Raw genomic sequence first — 26,657 nt, 5'->3', positions numbered from 1 at the left:
CAATATAATATTTTTTTCTAGAAACAATACAAATAAACGTGATTCCTTGATTTTAATTAACAAATTTTGATGAAAAAGGTACATTTATAAATCAAAACTACCGTGGAAAGATAAAGGGCAGGATCCGTTTTGCAATGCTTAACTAAACGCGTTTTGAGTTTCATACTAAAAGCAAACAAATGTGTGAATTTGACGTTTTTTCGTGCTTTATTTTCATTGGAAACCAAATAAGCATTTTTCTTTACTAATAATAAAGCTGAAAATCTGGTTGTCAGGATCACTGTGCCTAAACCCTTCGGCCGATTTTCATGAAAATTAGCACAAAATTAGTTTGTAGCATGGGGGTGTGCACCTATAAGTGATTTTTCGAAAATTCGATTTTGTTCTTTTTCTATTCAAATTTTAAGAACACTTTCCCGAGCAAAATTACTATAAGATGGACGAGAAAATTACCAAGTTTTCATAACGTGGAACTGTAACATGAGCAAGGCAATTGGCGAGAAATTCACCATACATTATTTGTAAATATACAGGTGAACCAAAAGGCCTTTTAATTTCCTACGGGCAAAGCCGTGTGGGTACCACTAGTGTACAATAAAGCTAAAGCACAATAGCTGGCAAAAAGGTTTACCTCCAATTTCGCTTGACTTTTAAAATTTCCTCCCCTTTTACATATTTCAGAAGGTAAGATTGAACTAAAAATCAGAAGCAGAGGAAATTTCGTGTCGACGAAACTAACTGAAGGAGGGAGGGGGGGGGGGTGTAACTACAAAAAATGCAAAAAAGGTCGTACTCACACTTGTTTTACCTGTGTGCGTTGTTGATGCTCGAAGAAATACCGTGGTTTTTCTTCTTTTTTTTCTCAGAACGCAAACTTCATCTTATGTAAGAAAACTTCCTGTTTTAATTTCAGACTATAGGTCATTTTTGGTGTTTCTTCTTTTGAAAGTTTTTTTTTTTTTAAATCAGAGCTTTACATACAGAGCGGATAGCGTTCAAACCACTTTTGCCTTCGGAAAAACAGAGAAAATGTTTACAACTCAATGGATAGGAAATAACATCCAGGTCAGCGGTGAGAATCGATCCCACGACCTTCGAAATGGCAAGTTTCTGACGTTGCTTTTGCTTAAACTACTCGGATATCCGAACCCCAGTTGAAAACTCTACTCGGTTTCAGGAAGAGAGGTACTGCTTCCCTTTGCAGAGCACCACTAAAGTGGAAGACCGATTTCGACCGAAGACCGTATGGTGGAAGTTCATACAGCACTCGATAGATGGAAACACCATTTATCAAACTTTTGGTAATTCAGATCCAAACCTAGCCCAACAAATCATGCTTCAGCAACCTCAGAGGTACGATTCACTTGAAACACTTTATTACCATGTTATATTTACCATGTCCCAGTCATCATCAATGAACACGGAGGATCTCTGACCAGCTGTAACCCGGAACCCTGTAGTTACGAGCCCGACGCCTAACCGATCAGGCCACCACGGCCCACAAAGTTTTTAAAACAGATAAACGGAGGACCCCTTTTAAATGTTACGACGTATGTCAATTTGCTTCAGGATAGTAGTGATTAGTTGTAATTGATAGCATAGTTTGGTAGGCGTATAAGTTAGTTTATGCTTCATGAGGATCGAAGAGGAGAAACCTTCGTGCCCACGTCTCGCACATTCTCCGTGCGGTTGCGCCAAGTGAAATGCAATGAAGAAATGATTTATGTCCAGTTGCCCTAACCCAGTTGATTCGTTACCACAGTATCATTATAATCCATATAGTTACTTCAATCTTGTTGGTGTGTACATAGTCTATATCTCATTACGTTCTGCATGTGCATTTCAAAATATGAGGAAGTTAATTCACCGCAAACATTGACTTTTAGTCAAGAAACTTCAAAATTACTGTGCGTTCTTGCATCGGTAATTTACTTTACTTCTTACTTTAAATTTTGCTATTGTGTATCTAGACCGTGATTCATGACTTTTTACATGAGTATTTCAAAATATGAAGTATTCCACACAAACATTGACTTTTCGTCAAGTGTTACACCGGTAAGTTATTATACGTCTTACTTTACATTTCTCAAGTAAAACAGCGAAATAATTTAATGTTAAGCAAGTATTCATGTACGTATATTATTTGTTGTTGTGTACCATTTAAAAAAGAAATGCATAAAAAATATTTCAGTGGTTTGCTTTGGTAAAACTCATTTCTTTGCATTTGATAATTGACTTAAATTTGTTTCGTAATTAAGTCTATTTCCTCGTAAAAAATAAAATTAAAACTTTATCTTTAAAGTTAAATTGTGTGAAGTTTTTAATTCTTAAATTTGCAAACGCAATATGTAAATTTTGATTGCTCTTTTATAATTTAATATGTATTTTTCAAACTCAATTAACGACTGACAATGAATTTCATTAAAACATTTTTGGATAATTAATTTATAGGATTTTCGCAAATATGAGGTGATTGCGTAAACAAATTTAATTAAGAATATTGAATATTTACAACTGACTTGTTAAACTTCTCGAACAAAACTTTTAAAATTTTATGTAGTCTAATTTTGAAAGATTATAGAATAATTCGACAAACATTTCTGAATAAACTGAATGGTTCTATTAAGGAAAGTTTCTAAACATTTTTAAACGTTCTTTTATAAGTAGTTCAAAATATCAATTGAATATATTTTGCCCTTCTATTTATGTATATTACAGATGTTTGCTGACGACTACAGGGTAACTACATATTTTTTGAAAACTAATTGTTATTATTTTTTAATTGTTATTTTTTTCATTTTTTTTTTTTTTTTTGTGCGCAATGACTTTAACTAAATTGTGCGTTTTCATTCAAAATAAGTATCTGAAATTTAAGTTGTTTTTGAAAATACCATTTTGTAGCCTAAAGACACTCAGGTGTGATATATTTGGATTAGCTTTTCTTCATGTTTTGAAATGTAGACGGTAAGAAAAACACATCAGTAGTGGCCAGTGCTAATAGTGCTTCAGTTCCCGACATTGCGTAGTTCTCCAATGATTCAAAAGTGTATCAAACCTTGCAGGCTGTATAATACCTCCTCCTGCACGTTCGAATCCATTTTGAAATTGGAATTCTATTTTTTTTAAATATAAACCTTGAAGTGGCAACTACAGAAGCACTACTAAGCACTGGCTACTACTAGTGTGTTTACTTACAGTTACCTAATATTTACCTTATATTTACCTTCCTTAAAAAAATAAGAAACTATTTTTCAGTTTTCCAAAGCTATCCGTATTTGAACTAAACAATGAGTTCAGACAAACAAAAACAAAGATTCAAAACTTAAACAATCATGACTGCATTTATTTTGAATGCAAATACTATGTGTTTTATACATACCATTCTTATGAACTTTTATATAAAATTTCCTTCATGCTACTCAAAATTTCTCTTCAATATAAAAGCAGCACAAGAAATAGGAATTTCAAAAATAATTAGGATTAAAACAAGGTCAGCTTTGACGCAGAAGTTTTTTGTTTTCAACATAAGGACGGAATTTTTTAGATATCAAAGCAATACCTGCTGCTAATTCTTTCTCTGCTAATTACCTTCGCGATGCAGAATGAAATCTTTTCCCTATAGCCATCAAATTCCCACCTTTGTACATAAATGTACAAATTTTGATACTCTTATTTAAAGGTAAACCTGTAAGGTTGGGAAAAATGAAAGATATTGATGAAATAGTGTAATGGTAACTCTAATGAACACGATTAGTTTGTCCCATGTTCTTTGAAACTGAGTTATTCGAGATTGCCAAAAATGGAATTCAGTGTAAAAATGTAAAAAACGTTACAGCAAAACAATTTTTCCTTTGATGATTCTCTGCTTTATTTAACAAATTGCTAGTTTGGAAATAATTTTCTTTTTATTTTTTTATCAAAGAATTACTCAGAAATCCTGTCGTATTAAACTGTGTATTTCAAAGGAAGATATACACGTTTTTTGAAAATCTTCGAGGTTACTTGTACTTTAAATTTAGTTTTTTCTAGTACATGTAATAACTATGCAACCACACCGCACTTGAATGCAATCAATTGAAGTGGTTTAGGTACGACAAGTAAATTTTTTCTTCACTTGCCTCTGGAATAGCTAAATGAAAGCAATTAAAAAAAAATTAAAAATATATTAGTTTGAATTCTGAGATTTTGAATTCAATTTATGTGCTTCGCAGTCACGAGTTGCGACAAGACTCTACTCATTGGAGTTATTGTTTCTAGAAACTGCTCCTGTCTCTCCGCCACCGCCCTCCTCTTGAGCGGTTACATGTGTATAGCTGCGTGTGCGTGTGTGTAGGCTTGTGTGTGTTCGTAGACCTGTGTGTATGCACGTTGGCGTGTCTGCATGCGTATGTATATGAGCGTGCGTGTGTGTGTAGGACATGGACGTCACCAACCAGGAGAAGCGGGGGGCAGTGCTCAGGACCAGAGGAGCCGCGTCTGCAGAGGACGGTGGGGTTGAAAAGGAACCGGAGATCAAGGACCGTCAAGTAAAAACAATTAGCAATCGTGATTGCTCAAAAAAAAAAAAAAATCTTGGACCGGGTTTCTTAAATGCGACTTTTTTATTTTTCCTTCAACTTACTTTTTTTATTTCTAATTAATATCAACTATGTTCTCCACAGCGATATGTATTAAGGTGACAAAAATCATGGGATATCTCGTATAATCTTATCGGATCCCTTTTTACTACAATAAATGGGAAAAATCTACGTAGCAATGGACTCAACAAGTTGTTAAAAGTTCCCTGCAGAAATATTTAAGCACTAGTTGACCCGTGCGGAACTCCGCACTGTGCTTCGAATCGTTTCATAAGGTATTTCGCTCTTTAAGAATTTCAAAGGAAAAACATTATGAAGAAGAACCGAAAAAAAAGTAAGCGCAGAAGAGAAGGCATGTAATTTAAAGACATCAGTAACAAAACCTCGTTAAATAAACCGCTGTGATAATTTGATCATCGCTCACCTTTTGGTCGTACATATTTTCAATTCAAACATAAATATCATTAAAAGTGTGACTGAGTAGTGACTCGTGAAAAAGCAATAATTGTGCATGTAAAAAAACAGGTTGTGGCAAACAAAGTCCTGCCCATGTGAGCATCTGACGGAAAAAAAGAAATATTAAAGATATATTTATTGGAACGGATTCGAATTGGCGCCATTCTGAGTAACAGCCCGACACCCCAACAAACCTAGCAATTGCGCCTTCCTTTTCGAAAGTTATTCATTGAAGGAATGCGTAGTAAAAAACAGCAAAAAAGCTTTTTGCCAATAATAATAATAATAATAATAATAATAATAAGATCATGCTTCTATGTTTTGTCATTAACCAGCATGATACGATTTAAAATTATTCGAAAAGCATGGAATTTGATTAAAGAATGACGAAGATCTCACGTAGCGATTGAAACGAACATTCTAGAGAAGTAATAAATTAGATTGAAAATAAGTGTTTTTATCTTTGAATATTGAACTATTTCACATAGAAGATTGCTTTAACAGTTACGGCTTAAATGCCCGCACATGTTTCTCTTTTAATCAAACACTTAAAATTCAAAACCAAAACCAGTTGAACTGAGTCCGTTTTTTAAGTGTAATTTTTCGAACATAGACAAAATTTATTTTTTTTTCAGCAGAAAGCAGAGGAGTAGAAAATGATTTCTTGCTAATGAAGTTGATGATAATTTTAATGCTTTCTATCGTATTTGCGCGAATAAAAAATTAAAGGTTTACTGGGTGAAACTCGTAGTTTTAATTTGGCGTAGTATTTTTTCATTTGTATAAAAGGTCGAACACTGCTATTAGAAACATCTACATTTCAGCATACAATGAAAATGTTTTTTTGCACAAAAAGGATTTCTTTTTGGTAAATCTAATACTTTTTTATGCTTACATTATGCTGAGTGGTCTGGATGTAGTCAAAGCTTAAAAAAAGGAAAAACACTCTTCGATTAACAGTCAACTTTTCCGAATGATAACTGTGGCCTGCATAAAGGAGTCGAAACAGCAAGTAGCAATCTCACTGCGTTTATTTTATTACGTTTGTATGTTATGAGTACATGTAATGCGTAATACTAATATAAATTTGATATTCTTTCGGACAGCCCAAACTTGCCCGAAGTTCGAATAGTTTATAGCCGAACGCTCTACCGAAAAAAACTTATCAATTTAACCGAGCAACTAAGTCCAGTGCTTTTAAGCTTTATTAAAATATAAACACACACACACAGGCTATTTTTTTTTTTTTTTTTGCTGAAAGCGACGTAAAAAATGGAAAACTGCATTAGAACTTTGCTTTTAAAAAATAAATAAGAACTACAGGCAGCATCAAGGTTTTGAAACAGCAAGGGGCGTTTTCGAAAACTTGATTTTTCGACCGTAAGTCTATTTTTCTTCATTAGCCAGCCTGATAAGTTTTAAAATGAGAAGGGAATAATATATAAGATAAGATATTGAAGAAACATTTTTTTATTCTTGAAAATTTTTACAATTTGTTACCGCAGGCTGCTTGAACCGTTATGACTTAGATGGCAGCACGTGTTCATCATTTAACAGAACGGTTAAAATACAAAATAAATTGAACTATGCTCTTTTTTAAGCGTAGCTTTTCGAATGTAGTAAAAATGTGATAAGCTATTTGTTTTTTTGCAAAAAGAAGAAAAAATATATTTTTTACCCTTCAAATTGAGGTAGTAATTTTTTTATTTGTACAAAGAGTCAAAAACTCATTAGAAGAATATATATTTCAATATACGATTTATTATTTTTTCTCTGAACAAAAAACAATTCTATTGTAGTCTGAAATCTTAAACCGGTTACTTATATTTTCGCTTACATTATGCTTTAATTTTCTTACCAGAGCCAAAGCTTAAAAAGAAAAAAAAAAAAAACGTACAATTCAGAAGTAATTTCAGGGTTCGCGTTTACGCGCTATAGCGGGTTTTTTACGCAAAATTGCGGGAAACGGACGCAACTTCCGTGAAAATTCGGGTCCTGGGGACCCAGAACACCCAAAAGATAAAAGCCAGAAGAAAAAAAAATGGGAAAAATGCTGAAGATCTATCTAGTGAATGCTTTTAAACAACCAGGAGAATCAATAGAAAATGATTAAAATGACCCTATTTCTTTATCAGCTATTCAAACACACCCCCTACTGTTGATCAGTCAATGGAATTTTAGTGATAAGACTGGAGCTTACAGTGACCTCCTGGGCAGAGCTCAGGGAGCAAAATATTGCATGTTCATAAATATCCCATTGTACTGTATTCTAAGAATAAGTTCTCCCTCAACTTTTATCTTAGGAAATTCCTAAAAACAGCAATAAAGACTAAACGTAAGAGTGGTTTCAATGCAATCTTCAGGATTAATACAGGACAACTCTAAAGTTAACGCTTGGATATTTTGCATTCATCTAACCAGAATGACTTTTGAAAATCATTATCTTGCATCCTCAATAAAAGCAGGGGTGAAAAAAAATGGCGAACATTTTCCCGATCGCGCTAAACACAAAGTTCTGAACTTCACATTTTTCTTGTGAAATTGCTTATGAATACTTGAATTTTACACAAAAGCACTTGAATCATGTTCACTTTCTAGTAATTCACCTATTTCTGATGGGCTATTTTTATTTGGACTTGCAAATTTTCAATTAAAATCACGCCATTTTGAAAATGGCGAGATTTTAAAAATAACACGAAAGCCAACACAGATGTTTTGAAATAGTCAAAATGAAGTCAAATATACTAATTTAAGATTGCAAATGAGCAATTTTCATACTCATGTCAGAAAATGTTTCGTTTTTGCGATCACCATTTTTGCGTTGGGTTAATTCGCTTGCAAATTTTTTCTATTTCTAATAAATTGCCAATGATATTTGATAATTCATGGAGGGGGGCTGTTCGCTTTTTTACACCTAGGAATTTTTTTATAAAAGTAAAGGTTAAGGGAGTGCTTTCTGCTTGATCAATCAAGGGCATTTGTTTTTTGTTTCATGGTAAAATCCAACTTTAAAGTAAATTTTGAGTTTATCTTATTGTATTTGATTAAATAGTTTCTCAAATAACTAAGTCTTGCAAGTGTATTATTTGAAAATATGATAATCACAGAAAAAAGGACGAAATTAACCAATTTAATTTATTTCATACCTTTAAATAACTATGTGGATAGTTTCTTTTCCCTAAGTATAAATAGTTGTATATTATTTGTTTATAAGCTAAGATTTCCTGTTTAAAATTTAAGGGACTCATTTTTTCCACCAAAGGACCCAAATCTATTTCATTAATGGGTCCCTGGGACCCAGGTTACGGATAGTTGAGTGCGAACACTGAATTTAGCACAACGTCACTTCAAGTTTTCATATCAGCAAGGAGTGTTTCCTTCTCATTTATTTTATTCCTTCATAGTCGTTATTCACTTAATTAAGTGTTCATGTAATGCGCGATATTTCTCTTAATTTTTTGTTGCAGATTGTCCGGACGTGGGCCCGAACAAGGATTCTCCTGGTTACGAGGAGAACGCTCTGCCGATCAAGCTATTCAGCTCTGTCGGTCATAGCGCAAATTAAAGTTATAAGTTTAACCGAAAACCTCATTCTGGTTCTTTAAAACAGGTTTTTCGGCTGAAAAAAACATTTTTTAGACCGTGGGTCTATTTTTCGTCAGTAGCCAGCACCATAAGCTTTAAAATAAGGCGTAAATCAAAGAAATCGATCAAGAATTGAGGAAAATCTGGCGTAGAAACCAAAAACAGGCTACAGAAATAATATATAAGGATGCTGACGGTATAGACGTCCACAATTGCGAAGGTATTGTCCCTGAAAGATTTTTCATATGAACTGATTTTAGATTGTCTCATAAATGAATGATGAAATTCATTTCGGGTAATCTAAGGTGCCTAATCATTTGCTGTTGCTCTTTAGAATATTTTTCCAGCCAATTGGGACTATTTGAGGCCAAGGAATAGGATGCACTGCTTTTCCTAAAAGTTCTATCACTTTTTAGGTAGTTGAAGTCCATAAATGGTTGCCTGCAGACGTCTTTTTCTATGACATTTGAAAATATCCCACACCTTTATAAATCAATTAGAAATGTGCAATTTCGTTTTTTTTTAATTATTTTTTTTTAATTATCCGTTAATCAGATGATCTTGGTTTTGACGTTTACAATGTAGTCGTAAATTTGAAAAAAAGTTGCCGGTGATATCTCTATGCAACTTACTCACATACATTGAAAATATATCATTAGTCTCGTTGTAAAAGCGGCTAAAACCACCCAACAATTTGAAAATATAACAATGAACATTTAATCAAGAAATATTTAATTTAGGTTTCGATGTATAAAAAATTATAGCACATTTTGCAAGACATTTAATTTCAGAACTTGCAGCTTCGATTCCTGCATGGTACAAAATTAAATAGTTTAATATTAATAATAAAAATTAAATAAATTGCCGTGACGTCGAACATTTTGCAAAATTGATTTAAAAAAATATGTATTGTTGGTTAAGGGGAAGTGAATCACTGGGATTAGTGTGTCACCTTACCAAAACTGAAATAGGCAGGCTTTTATACTTTTTTACACTGATCATGTCACATTTCATCACAGCGATTAGTTTTTCATATATTTTGGCTTCGTTCAACTTTTTTCTAAGCTATAAAACTTATGAAAAAAAAATTTCGAAAAACATCTTTCAGGGAGTTAGAGCAACATTTTACAAAAACGTGTTTCCAGATTAGTTTTTATTATTTTTTATGCTTATTGAAATTTTATGTATAGTTTAACTTAAAAAGCATACTGTAATAGGAATTTTTGCACTAAGTATTTTTACTAAGTGTTAAAGAGGAGTGGTCCCACTTACCACATGAGTTTTCGCTATAAGGGGTAGTGGGTCCCTTCACTATGAGGTAAGTGAGTACCCCCATTTTAGTTATGTTTTTTAAATCAAAAGCAACGTTGATGAAAAATTGTTATTAAGGAAGTGCAAGATAACTATGAAGACCTAGTAGAACTTGATTGTTCTGCTAAATTGAACTGCTAAACCTATTCACTACGCATTTGTGAAACTTACATTAAATAAAGCCATAAAATATTATGTACCTATAATTTTGGAAGTTGATGATGCAAAGGAAGAATTACTGCTGATTTAAAAGAATGAATAGAACTAAAGACATTTTTTACTGATATTATGCATATGATGTTGGAAATATTACTGAGGATGAAGTGATAATAGATCTTCTTTAGCCAGCTTTAAATAGACGCTGTCACTTAGTGTTTACGATTTCTTTTACACCTTATAGTTTTGGCTAATTTACTAAAACTGATCTTAATCAATCCCATTTTGATTACTCAACAGACCATTATAAGTAAAACTAAAATATACACCTAAAGGCTTTTATTGCATTTTACAGTTGTAGTTGCTTCGATTTTGTTGTATAATCTTCCAACATACAGATTAAAACGACAGCACGACAACAGATACGTCACAAATGCACTTAGAGAAAAATATTTCATACAAAAAATTTACATACTTTATCAAATAAGACCCCTTTACCCCTATTTTAAGTATGCTTGACTTAAACTTAAATAAAAAGAGGTAATTCACTAACACCTTTGCATCGAGTTAGTGAGACACCTATCTGATTCTTCAAAACATGCAATCGTTTTATAGCAAAATATCTAAAGCTTTATTTTAGAAAATTAGGATGAACTTTTATTTTTCAATAATGTTCAAGATAAAATAAGTAAATAAGTTTTTTTTTTGTTTTGTTTTGTTTTGTTTTATTACTTTTGTATAAGCGTTAAGAAACTGTTATTAAAAGGGGTCCCACTTACCTCAACCAACCCTAAAGAAAAAAAAACAACCAAATTAGTTACATAGAACATTTTGAAAGGAATATGAAAAGGTTAAAAAAAATCCTTAAGGAATTAAATGAGACAGAACTGCATAATTTAACATCATGGTTCAAAAGAGCGGTCGTTCAGCTTTTAGGAGATAATACTGCACCGTTCATTTTAAGGAATCTGTCTTTTAGATCTGTTCATTATTGGACAACACATCTCAGTCAATATCAGGTGTTGCGCAGTGTTGACGTTTGTTCATACTTCGTGGACTTTGCTTCACACGCAAACGGTACCATACACTCTCATCAATCGACATCGCGACTAAACAAACCAAGCCACGGTTTTTCAGTTTTCTATGCTTCATCCGATATGGTCACGAGCCCAGGATAAGCATTACAGAAGATATCGTGCTAGCTTTGAAGGCACTGGAGTCGTTCTGCTTTCGACATAGCCTATTCATGCTAAATTTTGCTGCCTTGATCGAACGGACATGATGGGGGTATGTCCCGCAATGATTACAGTGGTTATGTTAAGAAACGTGGCTTGTCTATAAACTCTGACAATGCTACACCCGAGGTAGAAAATGAGATATGAAATGTCGGTATTTTCGGCACTCTATTAACTACGAGAATCTCAGATTGTTGAATTCCTCAATGAATTCCGAAAAAGAGATATCCCAAGATTCTAAATCCAACTACGAATCTGGGTTCCAAATGTGTTAGTTCCTGGCATGCAACCATTCATACTAGAAACATTTTCACATGAAATTCGTGAGTACAAATGAAAAAAAAACCCTACGAAGTACTAACTGACCATATACACATTTTGTACGTGACGCTACTACTATCTGCCTATTTTCATATTGCACTCCCATTAATTTAGTCACCTAAGTGCACTTTCCAATGAATTCATATTAAGAGTTTTTTGGTCATTAAAAAGATCAGTTCCGCAGTCGCTTCTTAATTATGTTGTTGATAAGAAAAAAAGCTTGTACTGTATTAATAATTCTGCATATCACATAATAGTAACAAAGAATATATTCGACACTTCAGACTACTCCAGCTAAGTGCACATATTGTAAAAAAAAAAAAAAAAAATGCTTGGTTATTTTTCTAAAACTGCAACAGTAAAAAAAATAAATAAATAAATTATATATATATATATATATTAATTTGAATTTTTGGCATCTTGAAATCAAATTATGTTTTTCGCAATCACGTGCGTGTGTGTGTATGTATGCATGTGTGTGAGTGTTGTGTATGTAGTGCTGTGCGGGGGTGTACGCGCGCGTGTGTGTAGGCGTTCGTGTGTGTGTGTGTGTGTGTAGGAGTGTGTGCATGTGTAGGTGTGTGTAGGATATGGACGCAACCTGGACACGGTTTTCGCAAGAGGAGCAGCACCGTTAGGCCGGTCGACGCGATGGTAGTACTGGCAGAGGGTGAGGGGGAAAATAAAATCAGCGTAACGCCAAAAACAGTCAAATGAGAACAATAAACAATCGTGATTGCTCAAAAAAGAGTAACTCAAATTTTGCCTTGTAAAATTGTTACATTAAAATTACTTACACAACGTGCTTTAAACCTGTTTTATTATCACCTGAATAGTTGTCCATCATACAGTTGGTTTAGAGACAAAGTCATCGATATCTAACTTTTGATTTAAAAATGATATTCTTAACATAAATATCATTAAGAATGTATATTTGTCATTACGTCAGTAATCTTACCCACACATATTCAAAAGTATTTTCTGAAATACGGTCTCTAATCTCCTTCTGCTTTAAGCACAGAAGGATCGGTAAACAATGTACGAAATTCTCCATACTCGGGACAAAACTAATTTAAAAGGATTGAGTTACTCCTCTAAAATCCCATAAGAAGAATTTCCTCAAGAAATCCCTTTCGAAATTTCATATTTGAAGAACAGAAGGTAGATTTAATACGGTAGAAGAAGAGTATTTTCTAATATTGGAATATGGAGAGTATGGTATTACAATTCCATCGCAAGTTTTACGCTGCTCTCCGTCTAGCAGATGTTCTCTCTTCAGTATAAATGAACTGAAACGTTGGCAGAAACTGTGGGGAAAATTCCTCAAAACAAGGATTTTTCAACGTTTGAGCACAACAAAGTATTATAATCCAGGTTTTATTTTCGTCGCAAATAAAGTGGAAGGCTTTAGCGGAGAGATAAAGGGATTCTCGGGACTTTTAATCTTAAAAATTTGCAAAAGCTATAATCCTTTTACCCTACAGCTGTAATCAAAATTCAAGGAAGTTTCGCTTTTGGGCAAAACTTTATAGAAAAATTTTGCTGTAAACAGTGTCTCAATTTGTTTTAAGAAGATAGTTTTTAAAAATATTATCATTAATTTATGAACTGAAATAAGTTTTTTTTTTTTTTTTTTTTTTTTTTTTTTTTTAAACTTATATTTACAGGACGAATTGATTGAATGACTGTTCAGTATTTAATATTTATTCCTTTTCTAGTTTCTAATTCTGTATTGGTTACCTTGCTCAAAATTAAAATTAAGTTCAGGATTTTTTTTTCAACCCAAACTACGCAATTATAAATGATTCACGATTTTTTTCAAAAATCTTTCAAATAGCGTTATTATTTCCGCTGTTTTTAGCTATTTTTTAAGTATTTTTTTAAAACGGTTTTAGAAGAACGATTTAACCGTAAAAGTTTCCAAAATTCTTCGTTTTATTTGACTCCAGATGTAAAATATTCGCTCTTTTCATTAAAGTTTGAATGAAAATGACCCCAGGGCATGAAAGTCATCTTTATCTTTACTAATTATAAAGCTGAAAGGCTGGATGTCTGGATTTCTTTCTGGATCTCTCTCTGTCAGGATCTCTGTGATGCGCATTGCGCCTAGACCGTTGGGCCGGATTTTATGAAATTTGGCTCAAAATTAGTTTGCAGCATGGGAGTGTGCACCTCGAACTCGAAGCGATTTTTCGAAAATTCGATTTTGTTCTTTTTTTATTCCAATTTTAAGAACATTTTCCCGAGCAAAATTATCATAAGATGGACGAATAAATTACTAAGTTATTAACACGGGCAAGCCAATTGGCGAGAAATTCACCATACATTATTTGTAAATATGCAGGCGAACCAAAAGACCTTTTAATTTTCTACTACGGGCAAAGCCGTGCGGGTACCACTAGTTAAAAATAAAATACGTAGTTAAAATATGTTTCTTAAGGGGCAGCATCTGAGTGTATTGGATTACGTTTTGGCGAGTTATTGATAGGGTTGTTGACTGAGGCATTAGTGCTAGTAAAGGCTACTTGGTTATGTTCAGAGTTTGTAACACAATTTGCTTTAGTTTATCTTTCCTCCCAACTAACCAAAAACTGTTCTACCCGCAAAATGTAGATAATAGCTTCGAGTAACAAGTAAAGTTTTTCTAAAGAGGTCTTCTTTCTTAGGTTACACAATGTAGTCACGGCAGGTATTCAATTACTTTTATATTTCTTGAACAAAGCCTGCGATAACTTACTTTTGTACGCCTTGATATGGTTATAATAAGTTATGACTCCATGAATTGCATCTAACTTAACTTTTTTTTTAGTAAAAGTTAGTTAAATGACTTAATTTAGAATGCGTTTTTCCTTTTCATTTAATTTGCTTTCGCCTTAAAGCACGAATGATTTTCGGGAAAATTGGGAAAAAACTGCCAAAAAATTATATTTTTTCTTCGTAGAATAAATTAACTTGTGAGTATTTTGTATCCAATGTCTGCAATTTCAGGTGTGGTGAGGAGTCCGGGGGAAAGTGGGTGTAATAGCTATCTAAAAAATATTTTACAAGCGACGTGAGAAAGATTTGACATTCATCACTCAAACTTACTGATAAACATGTAGAAATTCAAAAACATCCTAATTACTCATTATCATATTACTTGTTCTTAACACATTACCAGAGCATTTAGTAAAAACTAACTAATGGTTGGCTGTTTACTTTGATGTTTTAAATAATAAAAATGACTTAACATTTTCTGCGCCGAACAACTGCTTTATAACCACAAATTCCTAACAAACTAATATTTAATCATTAACGTAGCTATAATCTCATTGCTAATAAATCATGCACCGAACGATTAGTTAGCAAACAAGAAAAACACTGCATAATGGTGCCATTAATGGTGAATAAGTTTAATTATAATGTAGTCTATCTATTTGTACTAGTGCTTATCTCCGTTAGGCATTAGAAAATCAAACTATGCGCGATGCATAATCGCCCGGGTCAGTGACGGACAATTGCGTCGAGTAGTTAAAAGTAAATATTTTTTCTTTCATTTAAAAAATACTATTACATATTTAATAACAATATCTCTATTTTTTACCAATAAAATATTAGTAAAAATATAATTAAAGATGATAACAATGAAAAAATACAAAATTAAAATTGTTTCAAAACTTTTCTGCATTCTTTGATTGCGCAAGCTTTAATTTTACAGAAACAAATTATTTTTTCTTTTATGGTATTTGCTTATTTCTTTTGCCTTTTGAGATATTGTGAAATTGCATTTCAGAGTATTTCGAGTTTTTTCATATAACTCTATATATATTTTATCCATTTATATCAGTATGCAAAAATGCATGTACAAAATAAAACATATTCTTCATATAGTTTATAAACTACATTAGAAACTCAAATTAAAGAAATAATAAGATTAATATTGAAGAGTGCTATCTCAAGGCCCCAAGTTTCAAAATCAAACAACCTCCCGTCGTATGAACAAACACCCGTACACTTAAATTTGAATCAGAATAATCATCTCTTTCATTTATTCGCACGAAATCTTGCGCAGCTTTTATTTCTGAGGAGCAGCAAGCAATCATACCGCTCCAAGAAGTCTATAGAATGAACAATCTTTTCCGAAAGAGAAACAATAAATCCTTATCTGAAGCTTTTCCTCGTGATTTGATGAGACGAAAGCTTCCTGCACATCTCATTAACCGAACAAACAGTACATTACAAAAGGAAATAACGTATGGAGCAATGACTCGGAGTCTTTTCGATGTTAGAGCTCTAGTTTATGCCCATGTTCTATAAATAGATAACAGTTGAGGTTCCGATATAAATATTTATGGTGTTTGTCCGCTCAAACAATGTTCGTACACTACAACCATTTATAGAAACTTTGATCCCTATTATTTTCTATTTTTTACTTCACGATATCAGTTTTAATAGTGTTATTGCATTTACTGAAATGACACTAAAGAAATACTCGACAGAAAAAACAAGTGATACTAAAGAAAACTACTTCTGTACAGTTGACCAAAATTAAAAAATTGTATGCATAAAAGACGCTTGAAGTTGATCAACTTTATTGCTGGGGTTTTCCGCAATTTGTCGTTTAATCTGAACAATATGAGAAGTTCCATGTAAAAAAAAGTGTTTTTAAGGTAGGCGAACACCCTATTTTTTTCTTCAATAATCATTGCCCCTTTCATACAGTTACTAAATATGACATAAATAACACATTTTGACAACTGATTTGTTGAAAAAAATCTAAACATTTTAAAATATAAAACCCATAACTTTAGCAAACAACTACCATTTCCTATCACTTCCAGTGCCTTCATTTTTCATAATTTTAAAAACTTCTAATGTCTATCTCTTTGTTAGATATCAGAGAGTGATATGATTCTCCAATTTGGATATAATAAACTAAAAAAAGGTTTTTTGGCTAGATGTGTGGACAATTCATTTGAAAAAATGTTGTATTCCCCCTAAGTTGAATTGATCATTATTTCAAAACCCCATATTGCATGCCCATTATTTTTTCGAGGTTTATATATCAGTAATCTGTTCAATTATCATTTTTGCAACGGTTCATATCTTTAATTACTACTATTTTGCTAGAACTGTTGGCGTCAATACTTTGAAAACGAGGTTATGAGAAAATCAAGAAAGAAAAAGCAAATTTTGATTATAAGCAGTGAATTCAAGTTAAGTAAATTTCTTCTAGTTTTCTCAATAATTCATTGGTTTCTAAAAAAAAATGCGGATTTGGAAAAAAGATGCAGGTGCTCTCTAAGTTGCTTCAAAGTCCCAAAATAGATTTTTTTTTTTTGGTAAAAATTAGGGTGTTCGCCTACCTTAAAAATAAAGTGTCTCATTGAACTAGATTCATAAACAGTTTATAAGATTTAAACTTTTCTCGTTTCACCTTTTTCATGGCGTAGTAATATTTCTGTAACCTGTTGCTGTTGAGTTATTCCACTTGATCAAGGCATAGATTTCGCCAAGTCCACAAGTCTAAGAACATTTTTAAAAAAATTAAAAAAAAAAAGTAAGAACTCGTATTTAACTGATCCCTGTTAAGCACCTGATGAAATGTGCATGTTTTAGGATAAGCCTGCAGTAGGTTACATCTGATGCACGTTAAAATTACTTTTCCCGTTTATCAAAAGACAAAGACTTGATGTCTCAACATGAGACGAATCTACTAACTTTGATGTCCTAGTCACAACCAGTGGTTTTCTTTATATAGAGGCAGGGGAGTTTTAAGTTTTTCCTTTTCTGTCAATTTTAAGTTTTTATTTTAGAACTGATCTCAATGTCAGAGCATCATCTGGCACATCAGAACGGGGGGGGGGGGGGGTCTTCTCTGACAGGAAGATCAGCAGTTTCATTACTATAGATTCCAATGTGAGACAGATTCCATTTAAGATAAATTGTGCACTGTTTGAAAAACTGTTGAAGTTTATTGAGGATTAAAGAAGCTGTTAAATCGCCAATTTTTGCCCAAATACCTATATTGTTGAATGGCATTCAGGCTTTCCCGATAATCCCTAGATATCTGCTCATAATAAAAGAGATCAAATAGTTTTGACTATATTATTGATCGTAAAAAGCTCGAGTCTAAAAATGAGCAAAAACCCTTGGGGAAAAATCTAAAAAAAAAAAGCATTCTGATTCAACAGATTCTAACTTCAAATCAGTGTCTTAAAATGAGAAAAACGACAGTTTTTTTAAATCAACTGAATATGTTTCGCTTCGAACGCCTACCAGAAAGCTTTGAATAAAATTATATGTTTACATACCAAAATCAATCATTAGATTGATTATTGTGAAAAGGCAAAGTTTAAACTCAAAAGCGAAAGCATTTTCGGTTGACTGTGGGGACATATTTTCTTTTTGTCATAAAAAAAATCAACTAAACTTAAATGTGGAGTGATTAGTTACATTATGAGAAAGATAGATTTTAGAGTTCAAATAGTCGAAAAGACAGGCATCGATAAATGTCAAATATACTTATCCACCTCGACAAGAATAAAATCTTTTATGTAAAATTTGGGTGGATTTCTTTACTACTTTCTGCTTCAGAGATTTAAAGAAGACAAAACACATAAGCTTTTTTCGGAACGAAGTTCTATGAAATCGAAATAAAATTTGAAAGTTCAAAGCAGGCAATCCATCAAACAATGTCAGAAACATACGGAATCACGATGTGGTCATTCAGAAAGAAAGCAAAAAAAAAAAAAGGCGTAATGCGCATCAATATTTTCTTCCCAGTAGGATGGGTAACATTACAATGGATTGATGTTTGTACGAACATCGAACTGAATGTCATTTTTGATTATTTTTCTGAACAATTTTTAATGCAAAACGAATTTCCTCAAACATGTTTGATGTTTTATGAATTGGATTCAGAAATATGGTTGTAATAAATATTTAAGAAAATTATAATGATTTAGAAGAGCTTTTTTTTATATAGTTGACGCAAACCTAATCTATATATAAAAAAAAACACACAATTGTGCGTATGTTCATGATACAAATCCCGTTTACGTTGGATCTCGACCAAATTTGGCAGGGAAGTAGTTGAGCAACCGAGAAGAAACTTACGGGGGGGGGGGGAGTCGAACACCCAAAAATTGCCGAACCGTTTGAATTTTAATTTTAGAACTAAGAATGACAATTTTATATATTATGAGGGAGAAAAAATGCTCGCAAAAATTTGAATAAAATATCCATAGAAACTACAGATTTTTCTGCATCAGATAAATTTTGTTTCAATGTTACAAGGTGAATGAACGCGAATTATAAATATTTTTTAACGCTTTTTATGCTAAATTGTAGGTAAGCCTACGGTGTCCCTTCTGTTTCGCCGACGCAAAATTTTCATTCCCCTGTTTATCAGTTTCAATGATACATTTTGGTATATGTAAGGGGGGATATGATATTCGGAATGTCTGTAAAACTGGGGATAAACCAAGCCTTAAATTAGAGATTCATTGTTTATCACGGTCATGTTTGAACAATGCTTTATTAAAATGTGTAGCAGTGAAGAAAAGGATTGTGAAGAAAGGTTTTTTGTCATTTTTTTCCTCGAATATGAACAACTAAAATTCTGGCTTTTGTTTTGAGACTTTTCATTCTCACTTCTTCCCCCGTTCGGAGGATTTAAAATGTTTCCTTTTTGGTTATTTTTCCGCAATATGTCTGGAAATTTTACAGATTTTTTTTTTTTTTTCAAGCCTGAATGTTGAACATGCGTCACTTGACGTAACTTTTATTTTCGAAGTAGACCGTGTAAAGCCAGACGACGGAGCTGGCATTTAAATTAAAGTGCAGAATATTTTTTTAAGTTTTGCACTAATAAAGGAAATTTAATTGAGACAAAAATTTTGAAGGTAAATTCACAAATATATATTTTTTAAATTTCTTCTCGTGTCAAGTTTTCCCCCATAATTGCATTTTTATATACAGTGATGTAAATAGTGTTATCATCAAAAACTGCAAATGGCAAAAAACTTCCTAGGGGGCCGCAATTAGGGTTTCGAGGGTTAAACCCCAGAACTTTGAGTTTTAACAAGTATTGCATGTTCCAATAAGACAATTTATACCCATGCAAGGACTATTATGACTAAACCCTCGCTTCTCAGAACGCAAATTCTGGCAGCCCCAGTGGCTGGCGCGAACCTATAAATCGTCTTAACCTTCTCAGAAATATTAAAAAGTCACTAGTACAAGTTTACAAACGGCGCTAAAAAAATATGATATACAGATCAAAATTAAAACGAGCTGATATGCACCACATTACTTCCTTTTACATTAATTTAATGGTTTTCAATCAGCACTTTCAGAAAAACACCAACATCATAACGTTACCTGATTCGGACATGTCATTTACATTAAGGAATCTAAAAACATTTGAAATATTAGCTAGTTTGTCGCGAACCGATGTAAAAAAGCATTTTACAGAGATAGCGTTTCTCAATATCGACAATTTTAACATGACTCATTGAATGTTTCTCTATGTATCGCCAATATTGCCAAATTGAAAACAAATTCGAAAATAAAATTCCCTAATTTTTTTGCGATCTTGGTTATATATTGCCTAGTTGGGGACTATAAAAGCTTTGAAATATATCCCCAAAAGTTCGGCAAATTATAACATCGCATGAGTTTACATTAAAATTAACATTGATTTTCCCCGAATGATGTACAAAACCCCTTTTGGTACATCCGAATGCAACTAAAAGAGGAGATGCACAACTAGATTCCACTGGGTGTGTTCATACCAAATTTCCACCTTTTTACGCATACCATTTTTGAGTTATGCGAGGAACATACTCACATACGTACGCACAGACGTTACGATAAAACTCGTTGAAAGTTGATTGTCAGAATGAACATTTTGAACGCCCATACGTTCTTAGGTACATATACACGTGCGGTCGGGGCGAAAGAACAACTCAACATTCATTCGGGGGTGATCAAAATGAAAATTTATGCCGATATTTGAGTGAATAGTTCTTCACGAATACAGTACTTCCTTTACTATACAAAATGAAGTAAAAAGAAACAATTACGTTTAAATTTGAAGTATTTTTTGATGAATGTTCTTCAATAGTGCAAAACTTTATAGACACCTTGCATTATAGATGTATCGTGTAAAATATTTAAATAAGTTAGGATTAAAAGAGTTAAATTCTGTATTGAAAGGGTTTTGATAGCATTTGTTTTATTTGCTCCAAAGGGCTTATGAACCGTTTAACTAATTTATTTCGTAAGTTTCACAGTATCCTGCGTTAAATATAAAACTGTATGAACTTTCGTTAAAGTATTAATACAAAAACGGTTAATTTATAGTCATATAAAACCTCCACGATGAACTTTTCAGGAAAATAAAAGAAACAAGAAAGTACAAGACTGCATTATAACTTCTTATTTATCAATGGATACAAATTCGATTAGTAAGTTAGAAGTTACGTTAACTTTTGAAAATTTGAAATTATATTTCCTCGAATGTAATTAGTTTGCTATTCCGAGTGCCTAACGGTAATGTGAAAAAATTTTTGAAGCCGTAATCAAATGAGATTTCAGAGTAAGATACTATCAAAACATCACATGCAGTCTTTCCACTTGAGTCATCAATTCATTTGATCATGTTCCATTGGAGTAACTGATCGTAGAAGAAAATGTTTACAAAACTTTGCCATGAAAGTTGACTTCATTTTCAATGAAAATCTTTTTTTTATTTTTTTTTCTTTTTCTGCGTCTGATTAGTTTAAGTTTTCAATCTGTGCAAAGGCAAATATTTACGAGAGTAAGGCTTTTCTACAACTTTTTTTGTTGGGAAAATAATATCAGATTGAACATGCATGAAGTTTTTCTATTTAATTTTGCAACAGAGAAAAATAAATGAACCAAGTTGTGTGTGTTAATCAATAAAATTAGCATAGATGGAAGAATAAAATGTTCTACATTTTAACTGTCACAAAATGCAGCTAAAGCATTTAATGTATTTAAATATGTTTTTCTGAATTTTTAGAACATTTGAATGATAAGAAATATTGGAATCTGATTTGTTACAAATGTAAAAGATAAGGCCAGGCAAGACAAACCTGTGAAAAACATATCGCGATCAATTGCATATAAGAGTAATTATCAGGCTTACCTTTTTCTGTGTGCATTATTAGTTCAACAGATTTTTCTTTTTTTTTTTTTTTTTTTGCATTAATAACAAAATGCAAGAATAGAAAGACTAAACAGTTTTGTGCAGTTTCGGCAATATTTAACGCGTAAGAGAAGAACTATTACTGCAAATTGTTATCATGTTCATACATTTAGTATTTTTCTTACAGATTAGTATGCATTTTTAATGATTTCGCATGATTACAAATTAGTATGCATTTTTAATTATTTTAGTGCGTTTCCGGGATCTTATTTGATGCTCCAATTTGTCACGAATTGATTAAGGGGACCGTGGACCTTCCAAATAGGTCAAATCGGTCAAAAATATGATTTTTTTATTTCGTGGAAGTAACAATATATGAAGTGTGCTGAATCGCATGAAAAAAAACCCCTTGTTGATCTGATATTTTATCGCGAAGTTATATACGTTTTAAAAAAAAGTGAACAGAGCGTTTTTTCGATTAAAATGGCTGTAAAACAAGTGAACAAAGTCGAAAAACTAAGTAAAACTAAGTGTCAAACATGTAAACTAAGTTTCAATAAATTCTTACATTAGTATTAATGTCCAATATTTAGTGATCGTGAAAATATCTTTTGGGGGGTATTAAAATACGAAGATCATAAAAAGTAACTGAAATTAGGCTTTAAGGTCATTTATCTCAGACTGGAAAATTGGATGCTGACACAAATTGAAAAAAGCTCCATGCAACTTAAATTTTGTTCGATATGCTTCAAATTTGAATATGCTACTTTGGTAGTAGTTTGATGAAACTGGGTATGCATTAAGGTTTAAGACAATTTTATGTTGTTTAAAAATATTAAAATTTGGATTTTTATGTAATATTCGCAACAAAAACTATTCCTTTACGCGAAAAAAAATACCGTGCAGTTAATAATGGACCAATCCTTAAATGGATACCCAAAAGTCTTGGCAATGTTCTGTTCTCTGATAAAATGCAAATTGTTTGAGAAAAAAGCGAAAATTGAGTCGTTTGGAGCATTTTAAATTTTTTATTTTAAGTTTCAATATTTTAATTTTTAATTAAATTTCTATTTTGTCGCATTTTTTTGCTTGATATTTTGCATGCTAATAAGTTTACTAACTTGTATGCCCAGCTTCATATTTCAAAATTAATAAATAAAAGAAAAAGCTTTCAAAGTCCACCGTCCCCTTAAATAAAAGAAAATGTAAAGCTAGTCACTAGAGGCCGATACCTCTACACCAATACTCGCCACTGAACACCAATTTCTGATTTGAATAGAAGATAGGAAGTTTTTAATAGGAATTCCACAAACATGTCCTGAGAATTTTCTTCTCCTTCGCACTAAAGCCTTAAATCGTTGCTTAAGTATCGACACGTTCAACATCTTGGGGCTAAACGCCGATTTCTTTTTATGCCTACTTTGATGAAGTAGCGTGCTTCATGTCTTCATTGTAGCCACATGCTAATCAGCGCTCAAGAAACCTCACAACCGACAATAAAAACTTGCTACTTCATCATAGTAGGCATAGGAAGGAAGCGGCGATTAGATCCAAAATGGTGGACGTGTCGCTACTTATGTAGTGATAAGTCCGCCATTTTGGGGCTAAACGCCGCTTTCTTCCTATGTCTACTTTGATGAAGTAGGGTGCTTCACTTCTTCATTGTGGTTCCCAAAGCCCTGGTTTCCTAGGAGTGAATCGCCGATCTTCGACGTCGCTCCTCGCCGTGAAGCTGAAATTAAAGTCAAGTGGATTCCGGCGTGGCCATACACGACGCCGATTTAGCTCGGGCACGCATGCGCAGAAGAATCAAGTTTTCCCCTCGGCGAAGAGTGACGCCGACGATCGGCGGGTTTGCTCCTAGGAAACCAAGGCTATACCACATGCTAATCAGCGCTCACGAAGCATCGCAATCAACAGTCAAAACTTGCTACTTCTTCATAGCAACCTTAGGAGAGAAGCAATGTTTAGCTCCAAAATGGTGGACGTGTAGTACATAAGCTCTGATCTAGCTCTTTACTTCGCACAGGTCTTGCACCGAAAATTTCCTTCGAGTGCATGCACACATCATTGTAAATGTTTGCCTTTTTCGCATTGTACATATTTGGATGGTTATTTAGAAGGTGTTCGAACGATGGAAAGAGCAGCACGGGTTTTGAACAACTTTATTCGAAAGAAAAAACATCTACACTGAAACATCTACACTAAAGGTTACATCAATGTTGCTAGTTACGCGCGTGCGCAATGTTGCGTAGTTGCGCACTCTGGTGGTGGGTTGAATGAATTTAGGACTGAACATGCCGCCCACCTTGAAATATTATTTCAACATATGCAAACGATAACAATTGGATATTTGAAACATTGATTAGAGCAAATGAATTACTTACATTGAATAAATTGTTTACAGTAAATACTAGATGATGATACATCTAACTTGACAACAAATATTGACAAAGATACATAAATAGAACGAATATACATGCATACAATATGGATTAAAAGTATGCTTTAATTAGTGTTTAAATAGGTAAGAGACATAATTTTGTGATGTTTCTCTTGAATACACCATCTGATGTTTTCACAGTGACTACCCTAACCATATTGTCACTGCCAGGGTGTAACTGAGTCACTCGGCACATTTTCCATTTAGTAGGAGGCAAATAGTCTTCTTTCAAAAGACACAGATCATTTATTTGAAGATTTTTTTTTTGATAATAACCATTTTGGCCTCTGTTGTAATCTACATAAATATTCCTTATGCCATCGTTTCCAGAATTGTTGAACCATTTTCTGAATAATTTGCCACCTGGTTAAATGCGAAATGATGGAGTCAATATAACTTGGTTCAGGAATACTTACTATTGGTCTACCAATAATGAAATGACCAGGCGTTAATGCTGACAGGTCATTGGGATCACTAGACAAAGCTGTTAATGGTCTAGAATTAAGACAAGCTTCAATTTGGGCTAAAAGTGTTTCAAATTCTTCATAGGTTAGTTTTATATCCCCAACAACACGTTTTAAATGAAATTTTGTAGATTTTATGCCTGCCTCCCAGAGACCACCCATGTGTGGAGCTCCTGGAACATTTAAATGCCAATTAATACCCTTTTCAGATAAAAAATTAACATTTTCATTGTAACTCTTAGTCTTAGCGAGCTTTTCAAATTCCATGAGTTTACGTTTTGCGCCAACAAAGTTAGAACCACAATCACTATATATGTCACTGTATTTCCCTCTGCGAGAAATAAAACGTTTCAGAGCTGCAATGAACGCGTCTGCTGAAAGATCAGTAACTAACTCTAAGTGAATAGCTCTAGTGATAAAACAAACAAAAAGAGCAATGTATGTCTTGAATGTTTTAGAGCCTCGTCCTTTAGCTGCTTTGATTTGGAACGGGCCTGCATAATCTACTCCACAACGAGAAAATGTAGGAGCAGGAGAAATGCGTGTGGGTGGCAAATCACTCATCATTTGATTGGTTACAGTTGCTCGAATTCTGCAACATTTAACACACTTTCTTATAAAATGCCTAATGATATCCTTAGCACCAATAATCCAGAACTGTTCTTGAATACATGATAGTAAAAGTTGTGTACCAGCATGCAATAGATTTAGATGATAGTGTTTAACAATGAGATCAGTTAAAATGTTTCTTTGGAAGTAAGATGGGATGTTTTTGGCTGTATGCGACGTTTGCATGTCGCAAGCGGCCGCCCACCCTCAAAATTCCTGAAGCATCGAGATAAGGATTGAGAGCTAAAATTTTGCTTCTACAAGATAAAGTTTGATTTTTGTTAAGTGCATTGATCTCATTAATAAACTCTGAATTTTGTACAAGTTTAATGAAAACACACATAGCATTATTAATTTCTATTGTCTTTAAAAATCCAGAAATCTTATTACGTGAATTTTTACAGTTGTGAATGAATCTTAAGCAAAGAGCTACAACACGTTTAAGGGTAGAGAGAGATGAATAACGGTTAAACAAAGTATTAATTTCTGATGTATTATTGGTTGCTGTTGTTGATTGTATCGTATGCAAACGTTCCTCTGGCACAGACTCTGGGATTGAAGGTGTTGGTGCACTTACCTGTAGAGGCATAGGTTCATGTAAAAAACTTGGTCCTGTAAACCATGATGAACTCAGTAGCGCTGATGATGACATGCCACGGCTGGCGTGATCAGCTGGGTTTGATTCACTACTTACGAAGAACCACTGGGTCGGTGATGAGAGATTTTGGATTTTAGCCACCCTGTTGGCTACAAAGGTTTTCCACTTGCTTGAGTGAGATGCTAACCAAGAAAGAACAATATTAGAGTCTGTATAGAACTGCGTGTGTGCTATGTTGGTATTCAATGCTTTGCAGGTAAAATCCATTAATTTTGTGAGTAATAGAGCACCGCAAAGTTCCAACCTTGGAATGGAAACGGTTTTGAGTGGAGCTACTCTGGTTTTTGATATTACGAGCTGCACATTTGTTTTTTCATTCTCTTCAGTAGAACAGGAGTAAATAACTGCTGCGTACGCTTTTTCTGATGCATCACTGAAGCCGAATAATTTGAGTTCATTGCTATCACCAGTTGACAAAAATCTTGGAATTTCGATATCTTTTACAGACATCATGTCTTCTGCAAGTTCTGTCCATTCGCGTGCGATGTCTGGGGGAACGTTTTCATCCCATTGCACTTGATATTTCCACATTTTTTGCATCATGATTTTAGATTTGATTGTGATGGGTGACAACCATCCAAGAGGGTTAAATGTTCTGGCGATGGTTGAAAGAAGTGTTCGTTTTGTCAAAGTACTTTCTAGAGGTGTGGTGTTTACTTTGAACCGGAATGTGTCTGATGCTGGAT

Source organism: Uloborus diversus, chromosome 2 (assembly GCF_026930045.1).
Source record: "Uloborus diversus isolate 005 chromosome 2, Udiv.v.3.1, whole genome shotgun sequence".
Lineage (NCBI taxonomy): Eukaryota > Metazoa > Arthropoda > Arachnida > Araneae > Uloboridae > Uloborus > Uloborus diversus.
The sequence above is the reverse complement of the archived record's forward strand: the minus strand, read 5'-3'. Positions refer to the sequence as shown.